General features: G+C 43.2%; 1 protein-coding gene across 4 annotated transcripts in view; it reads right to left on the bottom strand.

The window, feature by feature from the left end:
* Positions 1-20,265, bottom strand: part of NDP (norrin cystine knot growth factor NDP) — a 36,704-nt gene extending 16,439 nt beyond the window's left edge. For 2 of the 4 annotated variants that reach the window (XM_053971632.1, XM_053971634.1), the window contains exon 1: positions 1,548-2,139. The gene's annotated coding sequence lies outside the window, so the exon portion shown is untranslated. Of the gene's footprint in view, positions 1-1,547; positions 2,140-2,596; positions 2,738-20,193 lie in introns of those variants that run through there. The other 2 variants (XM_053971633.1, XM_053971635.1) reach the window with 2 other exon arrangements.
* Between the last annotated feature and the right edge of the window lie 879 nt (positions 20,266-21,144).

Raw genomic sequence — 21,144 nt, 5'->3', positions numbered from 1 at the left:
ATGAAAGTGGTTTCATGAAAGCTTTCACCATAGATAGTCAATTCTCTTCAAGTTCCAAGGACAACCTTGAGCACTTCCTAGTGCATCTGAGAGCTGACAAGCCAGGAAGGGAGCAAAGTCAGCCCCAGGAGAAATAGGAAATGAAGTCAACCATGAGAGGATTTGCTGTCAGATGAGTCACAGCAGGCATCAGTGTGAGGTCCCAAGGAGGTGGCTTATTTCCCTCCCACCTGGGCAAGAGAGACTGCAGTCCTGGCTGGTCAAGAAGGCAAGAATATGTAGATGCTACCACAAGCCTCAAAGGTGAATGAGGGATGGTTCCAGTGGGGAAGATGGCTTTTATGGAAATCAGCCATCATGCCTAAGGAGCTACCTGGGGTACTGCTGCTGCAAACTGTACCCAAGACTGTCCATAACAAATATCCTGCTCTGCAAAGGCCAGTCATCAGCACACATTAATCTGATCCAAACCAGGCACTGCACAAACCCAGGAAACCTACATGGGACACCTTCAGGTAGAGAAATGAGCCTGTAACTAATCATCAGCAGCCCCTAATTATACCCTGTCCCTAAATCAAATTGCATTTTACTTTGTAAGCTTGAAATACCTATTCCTTCCACATTTGTTTTTAACTGGAAAATCTTACAGCATTGTTTTATAATACAAAATAAGATTTCATTAGCAGCAAGAGCATATCAGTGTATATATAAGTCACATTGGGAATCCCTGATTCAAGCTAAGTAGTTACTCACCAAATAGTTCTATTTAGGTCCAGGAAATTATTCATATGTATAACTACTCACAAATATGAGTAAGGTCCCCCAGCAAGAACAAAAGTGAGCATTATTAGTAATTCAAAAGGAAGGGGGAAAAATAATAGGTACAAGTCCTAAAATGTAGATCTATTCTTTCAAGGACGGACAAATAACAGCACTGTGATTATTACAGCCACACTTATTGCCACACCAGGCAGCAGGATTGCTTCTATTAGAAAATAACTTTGCAATAAAGTACTGATTTCAAGTGAGTTTGTCCCACCGTTGGTTTTAAATTATCATTTGCCTTCAAGTGAGTTTGTCCTATTACTGTTTTTGTAAAAACACTTTGCCAGTCCTTTTTCAACAGGCAGAGTTCCTTCCCCTCAGCTATAAAGCTTTAGGAACTGTAAGTACCATGCAGAATATAGGAAATATATGTTTCATCTCTAAAGAGCTGCAGAAACTTTAAGGAGTTCCTTGCCATGCTGTCTCTCCCCGGAAGAAACAAGTAAGTTGTGTTATAGGGAGTCTATGAGAGAAATTTCAATGAACTTGCAGGGTAGAATAAGAAATCTGCCTGGCAGTCCCACGAGAGTCAGTGCACACACAGGCACACACACACACCTCATCTTGCAAATCCAGATTTGTCACAAGAAAATCGCCCCCCCAGCACACGCTGTGTGTGACACCGCAGCAGTAGCTAACCCAGTCCTGAGACTGGTCTTTGTTACTGCGTTCTTTGCTGCTGGACCCATTCACTTGGACTTTTACAGGATGAGTTCACTCACCTGAACGCCAGCAGGGAGCCGGAGCTCTTCGTCAGCCGCGCTCTGCGGGCAGGGTCGGTTCCCGAGCCCCGCAGTTCCACTACGCTGACACTTGCTCACCGGGCTCACAGCAGCGAAATGCTTCTTTCGTCCCAGAGAAACAGAGAACAGTCGTGCTCGTGCCTCTGGCGCTGACACACAGGGAAATGATCTGCCGGGAGCGGAGGAGAGCCTCCCTCTCTCCTTCAGCGGGCGGTCTGGGGTCGCGCATCCTCCCGTGTCAGCTCCGGGCGGCACAGCCACGCCGCGCTCCGGGTCACGCCGGCCACCTACCAAATATACCCCGGGCACCACAGCAAAGCCGAGCACTGGGGCTTTCCTCACAGCTCTCAGCCAATAAAGAGTGTGTGCTAAATCTGTCCTAATCCACAGCCAGCGCTGTCCGGTCCATTGGAAAGCTTTGCGGAAGTTAGGATAAATAATAATGCGCGAATTATGAGTGCTCCCGCGAAGCGTGAGCCACAAAGCTAGAAATAAATATTGCCTGTTGTTTCAAATTATTCTGAGCACTCCAGCAGATGACTGGCAAGAGAACAGCAGGCGTAAGTGGTGATAGAAGTAAACAGTCCAACTTTAAAGTAGCAGGCTTGCCCGTGTTCTTAGAGCCCTATTGTAGTGGGACAAAGTGGGTGCTGGCGATAGCAGCGCTCTCTCGGTGAATTCAGGGCAGAGCCCAGCATGTACACTCACTCCAGAGCCACAAGCCGTGACCAGCACTGAGCTGCAGACTGGAGCTCAGCACACTCACAAGAATAGGTGTTTAACCAAGTTGCTCAGAAGCACCCTGGGCCACCTATTTGACCACATACAGGCAACCTTCAGACAGGAGATAAGGACACAAGAATAAGGAGACACAGGGACTAGAGCTGTGTTGGTTCCATTTAAACACAGTTTAATTAAAAAAAAACGGTACAAGGAGAACATGTCTTTGTCAGATAAAGAGATTAAGCACACAGTTTAAGTCCATGTAATACTCAAAATCTGTAAGAATCTCTTATTTGCATGCTTACCTTTGGAAAATGCACCACTCCTTTCCCTCAAACTCTTTGGAGAGCTAAAAGAGGTCCTGTTACTTTCAAATGCTTTTGTTCTTCTGTCCCTCAGTCACATGGCTTGCCTTTTATATTTGCAACACACAAAAGTAAGGGCTGCTGTTTAAGAGAGAGAGGGAGAGAGAGGGAGAGAGAGGGAGAGAGGGGGAATGTCAAATGGAAAAGTGCCATTGCAGTCATATATCAATCAGGGCAGCAGCAGCAGCAGCTCACTGGCAAATGGGAATTCCACAGAAATGTGAAGCTCTTGTTATCTGAGAAATCACAAATCACCACCAGCCAAGCTCCCCTCTGCAGGGACTTCTTATTATTGGCAAGCCAGGAAATAGAAGGAAATGTAGGCGCTTTTTTAATTGCTGTTATTGTTTCAGATCTGGAGATAAGGACGCTGTGGCATGTGTAAACCAGTGGAATATAAAGCCTGAATCAAATTCCTTCCTAAACAAATGGACCATGTGCAAGATAAAGCAAACCACTGTGAAGCGAGGCAATGGAGCTAAGTGAAGAATCTGACAGTAATGATTTAAAGAATTTGATAACTGTTTGCACTTGGAAAATATCCATAGAAAAACTACCTGCTCCCTGGATTACTCATTAATCTCTCTCTCTCTTTTTTTTTTTTTTTTTTCTGACCTGTTTTTCTTAGGCTTTTTTAAACTGTGATTGATCTCAGATACCCTTAATTCAAGATATGCTGCTTCACTATAATTGGTTGACTAAATCATCTGGCATTCCCTGGCTCTCCAATTGGGTAAGCAGGCAAGCATTTTCTGTATAAATACTTCTCTGCAAATCTGCAATTCCCCTGCTTCTGACGACCTGCCCTGCAATTCTGAAGTTTCTGTCAAATAAAATCAGAATTTTGCTCAGAGAAGAAAACAGTGTCTTTCTACTTTACACACCTTTCTCTGAAGAAGGCCAAGTTTGAAATAAGTTATCCTTAAAATATTTTATAAAATATTATAGGTATATGCAGAAAAAAAAATGCCCTGAGAGGCTGAAGGCACTGGAAAACCCTGCTTAGAACAAGCACATCACAGCTCTGGATGCACCAAACCCTCTTCTCTGCAGAGGAGGGTGTTTCACTTCCCTGTGGAGTGCCGCCTAGTCATCCTGCAGGATTGTGTGAAGCACAGACCTAAGCTGGTTAATTAAAAAATAGGCAACATAGCTGGCCATTCACAAGCTGGATCTGTTCAGAGGCACTGGCCAGCAGATGGACAGGGTTCTGTGTCGATTGTGTTTGAACTCTACAGGCAAGTTGGTATTTGATGGATGATGTTATTAGCTAAGTGCCTTATGTGGTATAAGATCAAAGAACAGATGGGAATTATGCCTTAAAAATAGAATAATCTAAAAGGGGAATGGCTTTTAGATGAGTAAGCATCATGGAAACAATAAAGGAGACTTTCTTTGGCTTGCTTTGCTGCACAGCCAGGTTTGACTGGTGGGATAAACAAACAACCCACTTAGGAACAAAATTCTTAAGATGTCAGTTTTGCTGCACGTTTTCCCCTTCATATTCAGTGTTTACATTGTTTTGCTTCTTGAGTGAATCTTGTGTTTCTCTTTCTGAACAAATGTGTCCCAGCTCTCTGTTTCCTCGCAGATGCCACTGAGGTCACCCAGGGTGGGTGGTGGCAAAGCTCAGCAGTGCCTTCACCTCACTGCAGCCACAGACTGAGACTGCTGCTCTGGCACAGCTCTCACCTTAAACAGAGAGACTACACACAGAAACCTTTGTTAATTTAGCAAGCACCCTCCTTTAAAATGAAGGCTATTGGTCATTGTACTGCTGTGTTTTCTGTCTTTTTCTGCTGTGAAAAGTGATTTAAATACTCTGGTTACTCTCACTAAGAACCTCTCATGTGCAAGACAAAGTGGCTTCTGGATGAAATCCTCCAGGAGACAGTGGATATCCTACTCATGGTCCTCACTGAAAATGGTACTTTAGGTTGTTTTTACTGGCACCACTTAGGCTTGTTATCTTTGTGTCATCTGCAGGTGACAATATATGTATTATTTTTTTTCGTTGTGTGCTAAGCATACTAAACAATTATCAGTAACTCCTCAAACAATGGTATTTTTGAGATGTAGTGCTCAGCAGTTTGCTACCACAACACAAATCCTTAGTACAGGAAAATCAGCAAAAGTGACTTCCAATTTTTTTATCTTCATCTTCCAGACTCCGTTTGGCAGCCAGTGGAAGTTAATCAGCAATTAATTGACCGCACAGCCTGGTGACTTATAAACTGACACTCTCATTTGTGGCCTTCTGAATGAACTTGCACATGATCACAAGCTCAAAAGCAGAAACATTTAATGTAGCCTCCCCCCAACTCAAGAACACTGTGGTCCATAACTTTTTCATAGCTGCTCATAAATCTTCAGCCTCTCTCAAACACTGTGCCTTAATCCCACCCATAAAACCAGACATTTTGAAGAAACAAATAAAAGCAGAAAGAACAGGAGCTCAGAGCTCAGTTTTCAAAGACCACTAGACATCTGAGATGACCCCAGATATAAGATAATATTTCCGGAAGATTTAAGGTATTCTGCTCCCATCAGCTCTGATCTGAGTTCCCTTCAAAAGAGGCTTATCTCACTTAGAAGTATTGGCCTGAAAACTAAATTTAGGCTCTTCCAGAAGCAAATGTAGAGCTTCCATTCCAAATTGCTTCCAGTCCAGGCCCAATTCAGATCGACATCAATAGCAGTTTTTCTCTCTGTAAACAACCACAGATTTTCTGTTGAACAGTTGAACTAAATATATGCAATTTTTTTTGAAATACAGAATCAGGTGAGATAAATCCCTTCCTTGTAGTCTCAGGATGTACTTTTGAAGAGATGGAGATCCACTACTTCATGGAGTTCTACCAAACTCCCTAGTTCAATCCCCATAAAGTGCATTGGAGACCTGCAACTCTATTCTTTATTCCACCAGCACTATATGACCTGCAAGACTCATGTTTGTCCTCAGAAAAGCATTGGACTGCCCTTAGCTGCAGTTCAATGGGACCCAAATGTTTGCCCTGTTGGCACCATCAACCCCATGTTCCTTCTTCAAAGGAGCAGGATTTCACCTCTCCGTCATTCATGTGTTGTGAAATGCATTCAGACTTGTGCAGAAAACTCAGTATTTCATTTTCATCTTAAGGATTTTCCAGTGCTGCCACTGTAGTCATTCCCCAGGCAATTTTGACATTCTGAGACAGCAGGTAACAGACCTCAAAATCATCAAACGTTCTGTCATTGAACAGGCATTGCTTGGTATCTGTTCTGGTTGTGTCTGCAAAGACCAGGAAAGGAGTATAAACACAAGGACAACCTTTAAATATAGATACACATTCACACACAGGCAAAACCATTGCACCCTTTTGGTGGAAGCAGTTGGAGGGAGTGGGATGCACAGGAATGCAGTTCAGGGAAAGGCCATGCTTTGTTCCATTATTGAATTGATGAAGGAGGGTTTATATCTGTGGATTGACCATCAGTATTCCTCTCATAGTTATGAATGTAGGAGGAACTGAAAGCATTGTAGTGGCAATCTGCAGCAACAAAAAATGTAACACTTCTAGAATGAATTTATACTTTATATATGTAAGAGGTACTCAGAATTCTCAGAGGAAGTTTTTTTCTATCATTTTAATAATAAAAATAAATATTAGGCAAATAATATTCCCAATAAATAAAACTACATAACTGCATACAGCAAGGAAGGAGCAGGTGGCACAGAAGTCTGTTTAGACACTCAAAGCTTTTCATCTTTCTCCCCATGGTGCTTTATCTCAGATTTGTTATGCAGGGATATTTAAATACCTAAACACATATAATCTTCTGTGAACTAAATGAGTCTCTTCTTTCAATGTTTATATGTATTAATGAATGTGTGCTGTTAAGAAACAGTAAATGGAAATGTTTATTCAGTAATTTACACAAATACTCTTATTACAGCAAGACTCCTGTCATGTGGGGATAAGGCTGCTATGGAGAAGTCTGTGAAAATTAGGTCTAAATTAAATGCTTATTAATTTTAAGACAGAAAGACATATTGCCTGTGGACAATACTTAGCCTATAGGCTGACTTGAAAATGCAGCTGCAGGAGGACCAGAAGTTAGTGTCCCCCTGGCTTCTTCAGCAGAAAGAAGCAGTTGGCCAGGTAGGGTCACCTCCTCAGAAGTGTGCTGCCCAGAAGGCACAAATTACTGTGGACTATCAGTGCTTAAAAATGACAAGCTGAGGAGCTGACAGTGCAAACAATGTGCCAAGGGGAGATCCTGGATGAACAAGGTCGTGGCCATGTCTGGGGGACAGGCGGGCGATGCTGTGGCACGGGAAGGTTTTCATGAGTGGTTCAGGCACACAAAGTCACAGCCAGGCTGCCCTGCACTCACCAGGAGCCCGATGGACAGTTTGCACAGGACAAGTGAAGAAGCCTGGATTCCTAGGTATTTTTTCTCTATGTCCCTCATGGTTACCCACTCAGATTTTCCCCTACATAACCATCAGCTCTTTGATCCCCACATCTCTTAATAATGTGGATTTAAACTCTTTGTCCTTTGCTCACTCCCACAATTTTTTCAACTGCTTTTAAAGCCACTACAAGACTGCTGGCTGAGCAAGGGGCAGCACACCCTCACTGAATAGCAAACACATCCCGTAGCTTCTTGCCTCCTCAGGCTGCAAATTGTGGGTGTTTTGGTTTCCCTCTGCAGGACAGCAATAGGATGCAACCTTCCTGCCCAAGCACCACACCTCCTCACATGTCCAAGAAATTGTCCAGAAACTTAGTTTTCTCTGTAAGATCTCAGCTTTGCTGTTAAAATTGATTTAATTTGAGCAGCTGGATGAAAAGCTGCAGGGAGACACTAACATCAGGGCCAAGAGACAAAAAGCAACTCAATTCTACAAGAAACTTGTAAATAAGAGAGTAAAAATATCTGTTCTACCTTCAGGCTGCTGCAAGGTGGAGTGCCTTTTCCCTAGAAGAGACTGTTGTCACTGTGATCCTTGTCCCCATCCCCTTTGGATCAACTGGCTGCACCTCTCTGATGTCCTTTGCCACTACTTTATGCTTAATGGAGAAAGAGGAAAGCTGCTGCGTTTCCCTGAATTTCAACAACATGGATCAACAGCTCTGCAGACACTTGTGAGGTTTATCCACCCTTCCTGAAGGCAGCTGTCTCAGTCTCAGCTGGGCTCCTCTCTGTCACTGGAAACCACAAACAGGTACTGCCTGAAGGGCTGCTCATTTTGCTCCTGATGGAAGGTGAAGCTCCCTTTTGGCAGTATCTGTTTATCTCTATTAATAACAAAAGGAGCCAAGAGTCAGCTTGATTTAGTAATCCAGCTGTTGAACAGCTTGGTTAGGGCAGATGAATTCCACCTTCAAGGTTGTTTCAAATTATCTTATAAGCACGTGCAGTAGATGCTTAACCTACCAGCTAACAATCTACAGTTGCACATAGGTCAGTGTCAAATATCACACCTTTTTCCAAGGCTGCAGGGAAAGTTTTGCATCAAGCACTGTGGGATAATGACACCTGATGTGCAGTGAGCAATTTGCACCACATGTCTTCCACCTGATAGAGAGAGAAAGAATCTCTCTGTGAAAACTTGTGATATGTCAGATGTTTATCAGAGTACCAAAGAATGTGGAAGCTTGCATGTGGAAATTTCTCCAGTGTCTGCATCTCCACTTCCCCACGTGGGTGATGTGTGGTGCACCTTGGGTATCAACAGTGATCCCCCTACCCCACTGTCCCAAACCACAAACAATAACCTTTCTGCTGATTCCTGTCCTCAGTGTTTCTCAAGAGGTCTGAATTTGTCAGAAAGTCCTAAACAGCACCCAGTGGCACAGCTGGAAGTTTTGCATGAATATAAAATGAGGGTTAAGGATTCTAAATGTGGTTTGAAGTAGCTTCCCTCAGCAAGGGTCAGATCCTGAGGGCTCCCTTGAGTCTTGCATGTCACTGAGCATCAAACTGCAGCTTCATTTCGGCGATGTTTTGCACACGATGGAGAAAACTCTAAGGTAGCAGGAATATCTCCACTCAAGTGAGAAAAGCATCATTGCCTTCCTCAGGATAACATCAAGTTGTGATTGTGGTTTGAACAACATTTCCATAATGACTGAAAACTACCCATAAATTTGCTTAGAGCTGTAAAACTGACCTGGCAAGATACAGCCAGCTACTAACAATAGCAACCTTATTTTATTGCAGTCTCTTGCCAATACCCACACAATATTATTTTCTTGCAGTAAAAATGCAATAAGCAGAGTGGAGAAGATGTTTTTCTATGCTATGAAAATTTTTCTATGCTATGAAAAATTAAAGTGAAATAATTTGTCTATGGCTCAGGTTTGTGTGGCCACTCCCTGTGCAACACCTCATGTTTTAAAAGGAAGCACTAAATGAAATTCAGTCTCAGCTAGCCAGTTTGGGTTAAATCTGCAGGGCAACTCATCATATGGGAGGTTTCTGAGAAGAAATGCTATTTAGAGCAGGAAATTGGTGATTCATAATTGACATTAACTCCAGTTACCCTCCAATGTTCATGCTGTACTTCATGTGAAATTATTATAAGGAAAGAAAGGCCATTCCCTTGAGCAAGTTCAAGTTAATGTTTAGGAAACCATTTAAGTTATTATTAGGACAAAAGTCATTACAGTGGAATGGTCAGATGCTCAGACTGCACTCCCAGCTGCAGAGCCTGTGCATTTTAATACCTCTTTGCAGGTAGCTCTTCAGACATTTGGTCATTTTGGCCAATTCGATGAAATCCTGACTTCACCAGTGTCCCAGTCAAATCTCCCACCCACTGGACAGAGCCAGAAATGAATCCTTTTTTAGCACTAATTGCACTGAAATCCATGCTGGTGTCCAGTTTCACACACACAAGTCCCTGTGATCCTGGAGGAACTCCTGGAGGAGATGAGAGCAGAGCCACGAGGACATTCCCACATGTGGGCAGCTCACGACAACCTGGCCTCAAGGTAATATTGGAGCCATACTGGCAGATACCAAAATTACAGAATGATGCAATTCAGACAATGGAATGAGACAGCCCAGGGCTGGATCCTCACCTAATGAAAGCCAGCAGTGCCCTATGGCTTTTGCTGTAGCTGTGACCTTGCACCAGGGGCAAATCTGGTGCCACTCCTGCTTGGTCCTTGGCAGCTGGGTGCTTTGCCTCTTGGTGTCTACAGGTCTCTGAAGTTCCTCAGAGTACTGCCTTTTATTCAGTCTAAAAGGACATATGAACTCAATTATTCCACCATAACATTAGCCTAGAATAAGGAATTAAATAGACCTTGTTATGGATTTTGGTTTGAGTAAAGCTTTGGCATCTTATGGAATTTTTTATGATTTTGTTCTTTTCTGAATAGAAGCAGAAATGTCTTTCTAATATAGAATATGCCTTAAACTGTGAGTGTAAATCAGAGGCAGGCTTCAGGTAAAGAAAGAGATTAAAGACTCATGCAGTTATAAATTTAAGTACCTTTGAGCTTGAGAAAAACACTTTAAACCACTGCCTCATTATTACTTTTAGAAAAGAGGGATTTGTATTCCTCTCTATAAGGAAAGATGCTCTGCAGCCCCAGTGCTGTGACTGACCAAGGACCCCAGAAGAAAAGTCAGTCACTCTCCACAGCTGCTCAAGTTCCTGGGGCACAGGGAGGTGACAGGTGATGGAAAGCCAAAGCATCCACCATCCTCTTTGAGCCACTAGTTGGGCTGTGATAAGTGAGACAACAGAAGGATTTTTTTTTGGGGGGGTAGCAAGAGCATCAGCATCCAGCCTCAGGAGCAAAACAAACTGAGAAAACATCTTTGTGTGAGACCAGAGGGGCAAAAAGTCCTGGCAGGGCTGAAGCATGCTGGAGTTGAAAAGGATACCACAAAAGAGTATAACCTGTGGTGTACTGAGAGTGATCATAGTAAAGGCTGAGAGAGATTGCAAGACAAAGACAGAAGAGGCAGGAGAAAGAGCCATTCATTGGTGGTTCCAAATAGTCTTCAGTTCTGCTGGGTAAAGGAATCATTGTAGAAATGTGAGCCCTGTACTTCATCTGAAAGCTAAAAAGATAAATAAGAGGTTATCAAACAGAGGCTGGAAAGTTTGCCTTCACCTAGCAGAGCCAAAGCTACAGCACAGCTCCATGAGCTTCAGGAACACACCCCTGGCAAGAGCCTCTCTTGGAATTACTGCCTGGGTTAGAACTTGGAGGCTACTGCAAGAAGCAGAATTAATTCTGGAGCAAGGAACTAAGATTTCCCAAGCAAAGGAAGTCAATCAGAACAGGCTGAGGCTGATGCAAGGATGCACAGAGACTGAAAAGAGCCCTGAAATGGGAGGCAAAGCCCAGTCTGCTGCAGTGGGAGACACTGAAAACCACATATCATGTACATACCTTAGCAAGCCACAGCTGAGCGCAGCATTTGGGAAATGAGAAACAACAGATTACTTTTTCTGGGAAAGAATCAACATGAACCTGTGGTGCACAGCATGGGAGAGAATGGAGACAGCACCATTAGAGGCAAGGGGCTTATTTACAGGAGCCATGAAAAATGCTGTGATGCTGTGGGGCAAGATAAAAGGACAACCAGCCCATAGGCAAATGGCAATAATCAATTTTCAGCTGGACAGAGCTGCACAAGCTGATAAGGGTCTGACAGGGTTACGAGCACTGAGAGAAAAGCTACAGGCAGCATAAGGGAAGAGAAGAAAGGGCTCAGAAGGACTGTTCCTCACTGAAGGAGATAAAGGCAAATGAAAGAGAGAGTTCATAATAATGTCAGGGATTTTTAAAATGTCACATCCTTGACTTCACCCCCAGGGTGAGCACACTGGAACAGAACAACAGCAGAAATGGCTGGGGGACTCTCTAAACTGCAGAAGAGAGCACAAAAACACCTCAATGTCCCCATCTCCACAGGGGTGGCTGGAGCCTGGCACCCCCAGCCCAGGGTGAGGTTTGAAGCACACTGCTGTGAGAATCAGTGCTCCAGGGAGAAATTCAGCCCTGGAGACACTCCACATCCATCCACAGGAAGAAATGTTGCTTTCTTGCAAATAAGGAAAACTAAGTCATTATGTGAAGTTAAGAGGGCAAGTTTTCCTCTCTGCCCAGAGGGAATGGCTTCTAGGAGAGAGCTGACAGCACATACAACACCTGGCACACCCAGGAGTGCTCTGGTATTGAGAGTCCAGAGGAGAGACATGAAGATGGTTAGAGGGATGGAACACCTCTTACAGAAGAAAAGGCTGAGAGAATTGGGATTGTTCAACCTGGAGAAGAGAAGGCACCAAGACAACCTTATTGCAGCCTTTCAGTGCTTGAGAAGAGATTGAAACTGGAAAGGAACTTTCAAAAGGCATATAGGGATAGGACAAGGGGTGATGGCTTTAAGCTAAAAGAGGATAGGCTCAGATTATATATTAGGAGGCAATTCTTTGCTGTGAGGGTGGTGATTAGATTATATTGCCCAAAGAAGTTGTGGGTGCTTAATCCCCTCCTCAACTGTACCTCCCCTTGGCTGCACTGAGACTCTGGGTAGCTGCAGCTTCTGTAAGCCTTGGTTTTGGTCACAGTCTTCTACCAGCCTGGAACATCTCTTTGGAATGACTGCAGTGATGCTTTGGAACTGGATGGACTCATCCAGTTAAGCTCACTCCTTCCATTTGAAAAGGCCAGGCTGTATCCCTTGTTTGCAAAACTGGAATTCACTATCATGAATTTCACCAGCGAGTCTCCTAAATTCACACCAGCTCTAAGTTTCCCCTTCCAGCCATACAGTGATAGTACCTATTTTGGTATTTTCAATACTTATTGGTCTAATAAATCAAATTAATGGGATGGTGCAATTGCATTGTTTCAGTGCTTAAAACTGTAGGATGCTGATTTCTCGTGGTAATCTTGGGAAGGAATCATGGCTGTGATCTGAGCTTCCTAAAATCCTCTGGAGTCTGGGACTATGGTACCTGCATGTACCTCCAGTTTACTGTACTGTTGTTGATCACAAAAAAAGGATGATCAGTCTGTAGGAATTGTTGCTTTTTTTTTTTTTTTTTCATTTTCAATGTTCTCACTTAAAAAATGAGAGGGCTTCAAAACTGGTTGTTGAAAGAGAGATACACTCATACCCAACAAGACCAATCATTTTAATGCCACAGAGCAGACCATGGTACGATGAAGGCTCTTGGAGTTGTGCACACAGTCAGTGCACTTTGGTCCCTGCTAGCACAGCTGCAGTTCCTGTGTGCCTGAGCTGCCTGTCCTCAGATCTGCCACCTGTAAACAGCCGTGAAAACTCACCTTTCTGGTTCTTCTGAAGTGGGAGGAGTTAAGGCTGTAGGGCCACACTGGAAGTAAATCAAGCCCATACAACTATGTGGAGCACAAGGAACTGTAGTGCAGGCAAGACACCAGCATCTCTGGAACTGTGTCTTCTGAAGTTGCTTACAGGTAGGAGAAATCCCTGTCCTCCTTTCTTCATCCAAATCTCTCTCCTGTCATTACTGGGGGTGAATTGCAGCTTCCTGATCCAGACTGTAGCTTCCACAGCAGTGAAAAGTCATAGTACCAAACCCCTCAGAAAGTGCTGAGAGCAGAAGGGCTTTGCCACCATGGCAGGGCAGCACAAACACCAACCCTGGTGCTGCATCCTGCAAAGGCTTCAAACCATGAGGCTGCTCCCAGGAACTGCCCTCCCTCTGAGCTTGGCTGCTCCTCACCAGCAGCATCCACTGCTGGTCAGTGTGCAGCAGGATTCTGGCTGGATGGACATCTGCCTGGTGCAGCACAGCCACACCTAGGGCTCTGTGATTGATGCAGTAAGATGTGTTGTATCGTGGCACAATCGTCTACTGAGTTAAGAGAATCAAATAGAGAAGTCCAAACGAAATGGTTTTGCTTCTTCAGAGCAGAAATTCTCAAAATAATTAAAATCAAGCCTTCTGATACAGAAATGCAATATCATGGTTTGATGACTTTGTTTTTCTAAGGATTTGGGTTGCGGTTTTTTCCAAGGTTATTACAGTTTCACAGATCATTTCATTTGCATTTATGCTGTATTTTCCTGTAGAAAATGATGACATTAGAAAAAAAAATTATGTCTTCTGGAGTTTTGCAATAGTAAAATTGCAATTCAGATTGTCTGTAGCTGTAAATCAAGCACACTTATTTTAATGGCCTGCTCTGCAGAGCTGGAGAGGCCAGCCCTACCCATGCAGTTTGTAATGAATTGATGAACATCCCTGCTCCCCACAGGAATCTCAGACTGCTCATAACACTCAAGCATTGATGTCTCTATATGAGCAGTTTCTTTAATTACCATTGCCAATTCTGATTTTCCAGGTAAAGGCAGCCACCTTGCTCAAACGTTGGAATCATTTATCACCTGTCACGAAGGAAAGAGTCTCTTGGCATCCCCCTGTGCAGTAAGATATGCTTTGATCTCAAAGCATTCTGTCTACGGTGTACTAAGACAAAGCACCACCTGCTATGAAGCTTGACAGACTATATAAAATATAATTTACGTACATTACCATCTTGTCTGACATAAAAGAATCACATAAGAGAACAAGATGCAAAAAAAAAAAAAATGTTGTAACTGTAGTCACAGGCACAAATATCTTTAATTTATGACAGACTTAATAAAATAGGTTTTCTCCCAAATACACGACTCTTTCCAGGAGCTGTGCAGTGACTTCATTTATATGGTCTTAAATGAAAAGAATGCCTGTAGTCAATACAGTGCTACCAAATGAAAAATAAAAAGATCCAGAAGATCTGATAAACGTGTCTGGTCAGTCTCATGTGTACAAAGGACCAGAAATCTAAAGATAAGGGCTAAACCCACGAGTCAACATGTAATTAATTTTCAGATCTTCAGGTGGTAGAACTCCATTAGCAGCAACACCCCAGTAGCCTCCCAGATGCACAGGGATGAGCAGGAACATTGTCAGGAAAGATGAGTTCCAGTTCCCAGTAATGGACATCACCACATCCAGGTCCTTCAGATGATCCAGAGGTGCCATCCAACTCCCAAAGGGAAACCAAAATCCTTCCGTTCATTAGCAGATTCTAGGTGGGCAGGGGCCACCTTAAAAAATGGGCAGAGGAAAAGGAAGTGTTTGCTGGCAGAGGAATCTGGTGGGATGGGCTTGGGGGTTGTAGTGTCAGGGTGGGGCAGCCCCAGCAGCACTGTGCAGTCACTGTGCTGGGAGGGTCCAGGCACATCCCCTCATGACATGCAAGGCATCAGGATCCTGCACTTCCATTCCTTTATAGACATGGCATGTTTGTAGGGCACTGTCTTTCAGGCAGACCAAAGAGGTACTACCACAATTAATGCAATGCTCACTTCTCATTTAGATTCAAGCCAGAAATTGGTAGCAAGGGTTACTCAACCCTGCAAAGTCGAGTTTTTTTCTTGTTTGCTTTCCAAATGAAAAATATTTTTCAGTTGTGTTTTTGATGGGGAAAACCAACACATCTATCACCCCTGGCACATTTTCTTATTCCCTCAGTAGTAAACATCTGTCTTAATGCAAGAACTTCAAAGAAAGCCAAAGTGATTTTTTCATATTATGAATTTGCCCAGACACTAAACATGTTTAAATGTCATCTTCCGTTTTCTGTCATGTCCTTATAAATAAGATTATCCTGCAAATTTGTTTACAGGAAAAAAATTCCAAGCCCCATTTCTTGCTTTCTACTAAAGTTTGAAGTTTGTTCTTAAAAATTCTTGGAAGCAGAATAAAAATGGTTCAAATTGTCACTTGGTTGGAAAGAGAAGTGAAAGGGAAATACTAAGAGCAAACAAGGCTAAATAGTAGTCTTGTACTTACTGAGTCTCTAATTTTCGAGTGTCCAACCTACAACTGCTACTGCCAGCCAAGCCTGACGTTTTTACATTTTCTTTTGACATTTGAAGATTAAGTAAATCATGTTTATGTGCGATAGTACCAGCACACACTTGACTCCAGTCTCTCCCCACCTCTGCAGGACCTGTCACCAAAGGAATGCTATGGAAACAGCGTCAGGTGGAGATGGCCAGGAACACACACCCATGCAGGAGACCACCACAACTAATTAATCTCCTGATTAAAGGGAGCATTGACAAAATCTCCAGCTCTTCCCTTCTGTGCTGAGCAGTTGCTATTGGTCTATGTTCACCTGATAGGCATGTACTTGTTATCTCTAGATTTGTGTTTATTTACCTCTTCAGTTTTTTAGCGAGGATACAATTCAGGATACCAGCTCTTGGCTGCTGTTTGTTTTATAAAGTAAACATGAAGCAATTGACTGTAAGTATTGAGTCTGCAGTGCTTTACTGAGGTCTGATTAGAAAACCACTAAAATCTCCTTAAAGGCACTCCACTTTCTAAAGGTTTCTCAACGGTATCTGAGATTGCCTTGCAGAAGCAGAGTATTGAGCTTGCCTTTATTGTCATTTACTTCTGATCCTGCCTCACATGCCTGCAAGTTCATTCCATCAACTTTTGCTGATGGTGAGAACAGACTCGAGTTCTTTTTCCTGAGGATTCCCATTCTGTATGGAGAATGAAAACAGTTGAGTGAGATATGGATGAAGAGAGGAGTGGGAGGGGGAAGGAAGGGAAGGAAGGAAGGAAAGGAAGGAAAGGAAGGAAAGGAAGGAAAGGAAGGAAAGGAAGGAAGGGAAGGAGGGAGGGAGGACGGAAGGACGGACAGACAGAGGGAAGGAAGTTGCAGAAGAAAGAAAGAAAAAAGAAAGAAAAAAGAAAGAAATAAAAGAAAGAAAAGAAAGAAAGAAAAGAAAGAAAGAAAAGAAAGAAAGAAAGAAAGAAAGAAAGAAAGAAAGAAAGAAAGAAAGAAAGAAAGAAAGAAAGAAAGAAAGAAAGAAAGAAAGAAAGAAAGAAAAGAAAGAAAGAAAAGAAAAAAAGAAAGAAAGAAAAGAAAGAAAGAAAAGAAAGAAAGAAAAGAAAGAAAAAAAAGAAAGAAAGAAAAGAAAGAAAGAAAGAAAAGAAAGAAAAGAAAGAAAGAAAGAAAGAAAGAAAGAAAGAAAGAAAGAAAGAAAGAAAGAAAGAAAGAAAGAAAGAAAGAAAGAAAGAAAGAAAGAAAGAAATGCAAAGAAGAGAAATGCAGAAAAGAAAGTGCAAACTGTTTTATAACCTTGATTTAACACTCAGTCTGAGCCAGACCTGTTATACAGAATATGTTTCCTTGGGGGTTTATAATGCAACTACTACAGAGAAACCAGCATGATCTGACACAGCATGAACTATTCAGCAGCCTAGTAAAAATATGAATAGCTCATAATGACAGGAGAATCAAACTGTTGCTGTCTGGAATGTGAGATTGTAAAACGTGAGATGATAAAATATCATGATCCAGATTGAAAATCAATATATTTGTTAAAGTTGCCAGCAAAGGAACACGGGCTATTGGAAATCAGCCAGTGCGTTCCCTACAGTTGCTACCAGCAATCTTTGGATAAGGCGAGAAGTTGCAAGTTTAAACTAAAAATAAATTAAAGGGTTGTTATATCAATCCAAAGTATTCAAAAATAGAAAATTAAATGGGAAGCAAGTAGTGAAAATTCAGAGTGGAGGGCTGAACAGAGTGCAGCACTGATATCTCAAAAACAGCAGGTACATTACCCTTACATGGAGGGGTTTTCAGAAGGCATAAGGCAATGCCCTTGCAATTTAAAGGGATTTGCTGTTAGAAGCTCTTGGATTAGGAAATTTTGCATACACCAAGTGAAATATCAAAGAGATAACCAGCCAACCTGTCAGGTTAGTCACTGGGGTTGGTGCAGGTAAGTAATAGCAGTGAAGTATCCCTGCTCAGGTAAGAACTTAAACAAATGTTTAGACTGTGCATATTGCTCAAGTGTTTATTTAAGCAATTTAATACACCCAGGCCACACTAATGAAATTCAGCTGCTATTCATCCCACCACACAAGGGTGTCCTCCATAGCATAGATATGAAAGCAAATAAGATAAAAGGAAAGGTGAAATAAGAAAAGAGGTGCTACTTACCTGTGCTATGCATTTTGTCTTTTTTTTTTTTTTAATGGAGCCATTTGTAACCAATCTTTAGCATGGTTTGTATTAAGTCTGGATCACAAATGACACCTACCATGCAGCTGTTTACATCTGGCTCACAGGTGTGTGACTGGTATTTGCCAGGGGCAGATGGATGCTTTAGAGGGACCTTTCAGCAGAGACAGAGAGGAGGAAAGGGGGAGGGTCTTTACTGTTCCCTACCTGCGTTCCCTCCCTATTACACCTCCTGTTATGATATACAAGTCAGTTTGCATGGAAAAACTGATTGGAAAAAGCTCCAGATTTTCCTCTAAAGTAGTGAAAAGTGTAGTAGTGAATACACGAAGGAGTACAGCTGACTAGAAAAAACAATATTGTTTGGCAATCCAGGTAAAGCTTCCAGCAACAGGAACTCAGGGTAGAGCTGTGCTGGGATTGCAGCTGTGCTGTACTTTGGCTATGCTGGGATTGCAGAGTCCATTGTCCTGACTGTGTCCTGCCCCAGGGGACTGAAATGGGTCCATTAGATTAAGAATCTGTCAAGTGCTCCCAGACATCTGGCACTGTGGTTTATACCTACACCAAGGATCCCTCCACATGGGCATTAAAAACCCCTGTATGATGCAGAGCTCTGTGCTCCTGTTCCCCACAGGCTGAGGGGCCAGCCCTGGTTCTGAAAACCTATTCACCACCATCTGCTCAGAAACCATGTGCTGGGTCTGACAGAGGACAAACCTAGAGGCTGAGGGGAGACCTTAATGTGCTCTACAACTACCTGAAAGGAGGCATCAAGTCGCACTGGGGGAGGTTTTCATTAGATGTTATGAAAATTTTCTCCGCAGAAAGTGTTGTCAGGCATTGGAACAAGCTGCCCAAGGAACGTGGTAGATCACTGGAAGTGTTCCAAACACGTGTGGATGTGGCACTTGAGGATGTGGTTTAGTGGTGAATATGGTGGTGATTCTAGGTTGACAGCTGGACTTAGGATCCTAGAGGTCTTTTTCCAACCTTTGTGATTCTATGCTTCTATGCAAACCTGACTGGAGTGCAGGACTTTTGCACGCTTGACAATGTGGGGCCTATGTAACACACGGGCTGCAAGGAGGATAAACCACCATGTCTTGCCTGTGTTCTCCCACCCATCATAGCCTGAAAAAGTAGAAGGATGCAGCAGGCAGGATGGGGTGAATGAGCAGGAACTCACCCCTTGCATTACCAGCCTGGCACTTTCAGAGCCAAGAGCATCGGGGCTTTGGCAGGAGAGTTTTGTTGGACAGGAACAATGCCACAGACACGGGTGTAACAAAGAGATCTTTGTGAACACGACTGGCCTGCAGCACAGGATCAGGACTTCTTTTCAGGCTGGCTGCCTGGAATACTGAAGGAGGACAAACAGCTCCCCAAGTCAGAATAACATGACCAAAAATCCCAGTACATCCCCCGAGCTCCCTGCCTGTGCAACTCCTCAGCTGTGCAGCAACTTCTTCCTGGGTGGGAGGATTTGAATGGAAAAGAGGGGGAGATGTGGGGGCTCAGACAGTGGGCAGAGCAGGAGCTCTTTGCATGCATGCACACGTAGCTCTGGAGCCTGGCTGCTGGCAAAGCCTGCCTGGCTGCAGAGTTTGGGAAGCCCTGCGGCACACAAAGGTTGCACTGAGACAACAATCCTAAATTCAGTGCTTTAGCTCTCCTGAGCCAAAGAAAAAATCCCCCCGCCCCCAACTTCAGCAGATCAACTGCTTCCAGATTTTCTGATGAATTATCACAAGGAAGAGAAATCATCCTCAGCCCTTTCTCACTCAGATGAGGATTGTTGGATTTTTCCCATGGTCTGTGTAAAATGAAGTACCCCAAATTAGCACCATTCATGCTGCCACAGCCAAGAACTGCCTGTGCAACTAAATCCTCAGTAAGAGTGATGCACCTTCTCTTAAGAATCTGCCAAATAAAATGTACCCACAGATTCGCAACTCAAACACACCACCAAACTCACCTACTGCATCTCTGACTCTGCCAATTTTTTTTCTATAAATTTAGGCCATAGGAACCTAGTTTACCCCAAAAGATTCCGACTTCTTTATAAACCAACTTCACAGAAGATTTTTCTTTTTAAGTAACTATGTCACCAAGCCTATGTTTTAACCAACAATCAGAAATCACATGCTCACCAGCTGGATTGGAAGCCTGTATTTTATTTTTAGTTCCCATCGCAAATTCAGTCATCAACAGTGCCATCAAGCTGTCTCTGAGATATTCTTACACCTCTATCAACTTCAGTGGCACTGTCACTGGTGAAGTGAAACCCTAAATCTTCCATGCACAAGCATGCCTGCAGATCAACACGGATATTGCCACTGAACTTGCAACCAAACATATCCAAAAGATACCACACTGCTGTGCCTTAAAGGAGGTTCTCAGGGACCACTGGTCACTTGGAGGAGAGCAATGATGGCACTTGCTTTGCTGGTGTAAGACTGGGCTTTGCCTTATCAGAAAAACTACCCTTACCTCTCAGTGATTCATTGTGTCTCCAGCATCCTCATGAGGGATGAGGGGCAGGCACTGATCTCTTCTCTCTGGTGACAGGACTTGAGGAAATGGCATGGATCTGAGTCAGGGGAGGTTAAGGTAGGATATCAGGAAAAATTTTTTTACCCTGAGGGGGGTTGAGCACTGGAACAGGCTCCCCAGGGCAGTGGTCACAGTACAAGCCTGGCAGAGCTCAAGAAGTTTTTGGACAATGATCTCAGGGTACATGGTGTGGCTCCTGGGTGTCCTGTGCTGGGCCAGGAGCTGGATTCAATGATTCTGATGGGTCTCTTCCAACTCAGCTTATTCTATGTGGAACCAGAAGCTTGGTTCAGTACAGAAATCCAAGCCAACTGACTGCCTCTATCCCTCAGATTTCACATACTAAACCCTAATGGGATCCAAATGGAAAATCATCAAGTAATTAAAACCAGCAATAGAATGCCATGTGTTTTGAAATAAATTTCCCCCAGCATGTAACTTTCTAACTTTTAAATAACTGCCACCCTCAACAAACTCATGAACAGAAGTAAAACAAACCAAACCTGCCCTCAAAAAAATGAACAGCAACAGCAGAAAATAAACAGTCTGTAAATTCATTTCTGCAGCCACTGCCACACTGCCCTCCAAGCAGCCCCACTGCTATCCAGGGAGCTTCACATGCTCCCCATGAAACCTGACACACAGCACACCTGTAAGGCTAAGGACTGATGGAAACCATGCAGTTGGACAATATCTCTGGAGTGAACTCTGCTGGACAATCAAAAAAGGACCAGAGCACCCAGTTACCATTTAGAGGATATTTTTCACTAACTGTTCCCACTGATGTCTCAAAAGACCATCCTGAAAAGTGGCTCCTGAGACAACTCCAAAAGGCAACACTGGAAAGCAAAATGCTCAAATCTACTAGAGCAGAAAACAGAAAGAAAT

The sequence above is a fragment of the Vidua macroura genome, chromosome 2 (assembly GCF_024509145.1).
Source record: "Vidua macroura isolate BioBank_ID:100142 chromosome 2, ASM2450914v1, whole genome shotgun sequence".
Lineage (NCBI taxonomy): Eukaryota > Metazoa > Chordata > Aves > Passeriformes > Viduidae > Vidua > Vidua macroura.
The sequence above is the reverse complement of the archived record's forward strand: the minus strand, read 5'-3'. Positions and strand labels throughout refer to the sequence as shown.